Below are 5,350 nucleotides of genomic sequence, written 5' to 3'. Positions count from 1 at the left end.
AGGGGTGGGGAGGGGCACGCGGCCTGACCTGGCCGGCCCTCCTCTTCTCCCTCATGGCCCATGTAGGCCCATTAACCCCGGGGGGGTTCCGGTAACCCCCGGTACTCCGGAAAAATCCCGGTTTCTCCTGGAACGATTCCGATATCCAAATATAGGCTTCCAATATATCAATCTTTATGTCTCAACCATTTCGAGACTCCTCATCATGTCCTGGATCACATCCGGGACTCCGAACAACCTTCGGTACATCAAAACATATACACTCATAATGAATCTGTCATCGTAAATTTAAGCGTGCGGACCCTACGGGTTCGAGAACTATGTAGACATGACCTAGAACTGTTTCCGGTCAATAACCAATAGCGGAACCTGGATGCTCATATTGGCTCCTACATATTCTACGAAGATCTTTATCGGTCAAACCGCATAACAACATACGTTGTTCCCTTTGTCATCGGTATGTTACTTGCCCGAGATTCGATCGTCGGTATCCAATACCTAGTTCAATCTCGTTACCGGCAAGTCTCTTTACTCGTTACGTAATGCATCATTCCGTAACCAACTCATTGGCCACATTGCTTGCAAGGCTTATAGTGATGTGCATTACCGAGAGGGCCCAGAGAAACCTCTCCGACAATCGGAGTGACAAAACCTAATCTCGAAATACGCCAACTCAACATCTATCTTTGGAGACACCTGTAGAGCTCCTTTATAATCACCCATTTACGTTATGACGTTTGGTAGCACACAAAGTGTTCCTCCAGTAAACAGGAGTTGCATAATCTCATAGTTGTAGGAACTTTGTATAAGTCATGAAGAAAGCAATAGCAACATACTAAAGGATCAAGTGCTAGGCTAACGGAATGGGTCAAGTCAATCACATCACTCTCCTAATGATGTGATCTCTTTAATCAAATGACAACACATGTCTATGGTTAGGAAACATAACCATCTTTGATTAATGATCTTGTAGTAGAGGCATACTAGTGACATTAAGTTTGTCTATGTATTCACACATGTATCATGTTTCCGGTTAATACAATTCTAGCATGAATAATAAACATTTATCATGATATGAGGAAATAAATAATAACTTTATTATTGCCTCTAGGGCATATTTCCTTCATGAATATCATGGAATGCTTGTTGACGTTGAGCTTGGTCGCGAGTCGTTGTACTTGGCGCTCGATGGTGTGCCTTGTGTCTTCATGCATATTTTTCATGTAGCTTGCACGTGCACTTGCGTCGAGGTTGGTGCGCTCTTGTAGAGGAAGAGGTAGAATGTCCAATGGGGACAACGGGTTGAAGCCGTAGACGACCCTGAAGGGGGACTTGCCGGTCGTCGAATGTCTTGCACGGTTGTAGGCGTACTCGGTGATGGGTAGACACTCCTCCCACTCCTTGATGTTCTTCTTTATCAACACGCGAAGTAGAGTAGATAGTGTACGGTTCGTCACCTCCGTTTGGCCGTCGGTTTGAGGATGGTATGCGGACGAGAACAAAAGCTTGATTCCGAGCTTGGCGCATAGCGTCTTCCAAAAGTAACTCAAGAACTTGACGTCGCGGTCGGAGACGATCGTTTTTTGTACTCCATGTAGACGCAAGATTTCCGTACAAAAGATATTCGCAATGTGTGAAGCATCGTCTATCTTGTTGCATGGAATAAAATGAGCCATTTTAGAGAAACGGTCCACAACAACAAACACGGAATCCTTTCCATTTTGAGTTCTAGGCAAACCAAGTGCAAAATCCATGCTAATGTCTTCCCAAGGTTGATAAGGAATAGGAAGGGGCATGTAAAGACCATGGGATTGAGCTTTAGACTTAGCTTTGCGACATGTAGAGCAATGGTTTGTGAAGCGTGAGACGTCGCGGAACATCTTGGTCCAAAAGTAGTTCTTGGAGAGCGTGGCGAAAGTCTTGTCGTGTCCAAAGTGTCCCATGAGTCCGCCTCCATGAGCCTCTTGCAAAAGGAGCAAATGAAGAGAAGACTCAGGAATGCAAAGTTTCTTAGCTCTCATTAGATAATCATCCTTTATGTAGTATTGTCCCCAAGACGTGTGCGTCAAACACTTAGCATAAGGAGTAGCAAGAGAAGGATCATGCTCATACAAGTCTTTTATATGCTCAAAACCTACAACATTCAACTCAAGTTTAGTGACAAGTGTGCATATGCGTGAAAGTGCATCCACAGCTACATTTTCCTTACCCTTAATGTACTTGATCACATAGGGGAAAGATTCGATAAAATCACTCCATTTGGCATGACACTTGTTCAATTTAGTTTGACCTTTTAAGTACTTAAGTGTTTCATGATCGGTGTGTATGACAAACTCATGAGGTCTAAGATAATGTTCCCAAACATGTAGTACACGCACTAAAGCATACAATTCTTTGTCATAGATGGGATAGTTAAGTTGAGCACCAGAGAGTTTTTCACTAAAATAAGCAATGGCTCGTTTTTCTTGCATCAAAACTCCACCAATTCCGGTACCACTTGCATCACAATGAACCTCAAAAGTTTTGTCAAAATTGGCAAAGCAAGAATCGGGGCATGAGTAAGCAAAGATTTGATCTCATCAAAAGCGGTGGATTGCAAAGATCCCCAAACAAAAGGAGCATTCTTCTTACTCAAAGCATGCAAAGGAGCGGCGATAGTGCTAAAGTCTTTCACAAAGCGACGGTAAAATCCTGCAAGACCAAGAAAACTACACACTTGTTGCAAATTGGTGGGTTGGGGCCAAGTTTTAATTGCCTCAATCTTGGATTCATCAACATGGACACGCTTGTAAGAGACAACAAAACCCAAGAAAACCACTTTGTCAACACCAAACATGCATTTTTTCAAGTTTGCATAAAGACGTTCCTTGCGAAGGGTTTGCAAAACAGCCCTAACATGTTAATATGTTCTTTCATGGTTTTGCTAAACACAAGAATATCATCGAAGTAAACCACAACAAAGACTCCAATGTAAGGGTAAAGCACATAATGCATAAGACGCACGAAAGTACCGGGAGCCTCCGATAAACCCATAGGCATAACTAACCACTCATATAAGCCAAATTTGGTTTTGAAAGGAGTTTTCCATTCATCACCCTCTTGTATGCGGATTTGATAATAGCCACTTTTAGGATCAATTTTTGAGAAAAAGTTGGCTCCTCTAAGTTCATCAAGCATATCATCTAAGCGAGGAATGGGATGCCTATAGAGAACGGTAATAGCATTTATAGGTCTACAATCGGAACACAAACGGAAACTTCCATCTGGCTTAGGCACAAGTATAACGGGAACGACACAAGGGCTTAGGCTTTCACGTACATGACCGTTGTTGATGAGTTGTTGTACTTGCCGTTGAATCTCCTTAGTTTCTTCGGGGTTGACGCGGTATGGAGCTTTGTTTGGGAGAGGCGCTCCGGGGATGAGGTCGATTCGATGCTCAATGCCTCGGAGAGGAGGTAGACCCGGAGGTAGCTCATCGGGGAAAACATCTTGGAATTCCTGCAAAAGAGATTGAAACACTAAAGGTAGCTCATGAGAGGTGTTAGTTTTTGGTTCTCCATCCTTGCACACAAGGACAAAGTGCATCACACTCGATGGGTTCTCACACACTTTTCTCATTTCACTTTTTGTGGCAAATAGTAGGAGGTTTTTCTCTCTAGGCGAAGAGGCGCTCAAGTTTGGCTTGTGGCTCTCACTCACTTTTGGGTGGATCACTTTCTCACTCTTCTCTCCATGATGGGTGGCTTGCTTGTCGGCTATCACTTGACTAGGAGACATAGGTCGTAGCACATATTCCTTCCCTTTCATCTTGAAGCTATAGTGATTGGTACGCCCATTGTGGATGACACCACGGTCGAATTGCCATGGTCGAGCAAGAAGGAGGTGGCAAACGGTCATTGGGACCACATCACACTCCAAAGTGTCCTCATATGCACCGATTTTGAAGGAGACCTTGACCGTATGCTCAACTCGTATAGTGCCGGAGTCACTTAGCCATTGGACCTTGTAGGGGTGCGGGTGCTTCCTCTTGACCAATTGAAGCTTGGACCATAGCTCTTCACTTGCCAAGTTGTGACAACTACCTCCATCGATGATGTCCTTGACGGACCTTCCATTGATGCCAGCCTTTGTGTGAAATATGTGGCATCTTTAGTCTTCTTCTTGTTGATGTTGAAGAGTCAAGACTTTGGAGATAACAAGAGCAGGGCTCGAATCTTCATCACAAAAGACTTGATCATCTTCATCCTCATTCACGTGCCGGTGCATGGCCACTTGCTCAAGAGCTTCCATCTCCTCATCACTCATGGAGTCATATGTACCGTCATCGTTGAGGATCATGGTGCGCTTGTTTGTGCACTGGTAGGACTTGTGGCCTCGGCCTCCGCAAGTGAAACACTTGAAGGATCTTGTCTTGATGGTCTCATCGGTCGGAGTAGATGATGAAGCACGCGGCTTGAAGTTGCATGTAGTAGGGAGAGGACGACTTGAGCTTGTCAAAGTTTTCTTGTAACTTGACTTGTCGTCATTGCTTGTAGATGGTTTAGTTGAAGTAGAAGTTGTAGGAGTTATTGAAGATTGGTTGTTGGAGAAACCGTAGGTCTTGGAGGAATACTTGGCATACTTGAAGTCATCTTGCACTTGACGTTCCACCTTGGTAGCTTGATGCACGAGCTCAATGAGGTTGGAGTATGGTTGGAAGTCGGCAATCTTCTTGATGGGATGATTGAGACCATTCAAGAAGCATGCCATAGTTTTCTCATCATCATCTGTGACATTGGCTCGGATCATGGCTATCTCCATTTCCTTGTAGTATTCTTCAACACTCTTTGTTCCTTGCTTGAGGAGTTGTAGCTTCTTGAAGAGATCGTGGTTGTAGTAGGTGGGCACAAAACGTGCTCGCATGACATCCTTCATTTGAGCCCAAGTTGTGATTGGAGGTTCACCTCTTGCTTGTTGGCGCTCAATGACTTTTTCCCACCATATGAGCACATAGTCTTGGAACTCAAGTGATGTCATAGCGATCTTCTTCTCTTCCTCATAGTTATGCAAACGAAAGATTTTATCGACCTTCAATGCCCATGAGAGGTACTCTTCGGGATCATTGCTTCCATTGAACTTGGGCATTGTGAACTTGAGCTTGCCATAGCGTTGCTCTTCATTGTGTTGTTGGCTATGGTGATGATGACGTCCATGGCGTGGAGGATAATCATCCTCATGTTGCTCTTGGCGCGGAGGAAGTCCATGATCACCTTGCTCTTGTTGAACTTGATGTTGAGGTGGAGCTTGACGAGCTTGTGGAGGATCTTGAGGAACTTGATGTTGTACTCGCGGTTGGTAGTTCCTCTCTTGG

The sequence above is a fragment of the Triticum aestivum genome, chromosome 5B (assembly GCF_018294505.1).
Source record: "Triticum aestivum cultivar Chinese Spring chromosome 5B, IWGSC CS RefSeq v2.1, whole genome shotgun sequence".
Lineage (NCBI taxonomy): Eukaryota > Viridiplantae > Streptophyta > Magnoliopsida > Poales > Poaceae > Triticum > Triticum aestivum.
The sequence above is the reverse complement of the archived record's forward strand: the minus strand, read 5'-3'. Positions refer to the sequence as shown.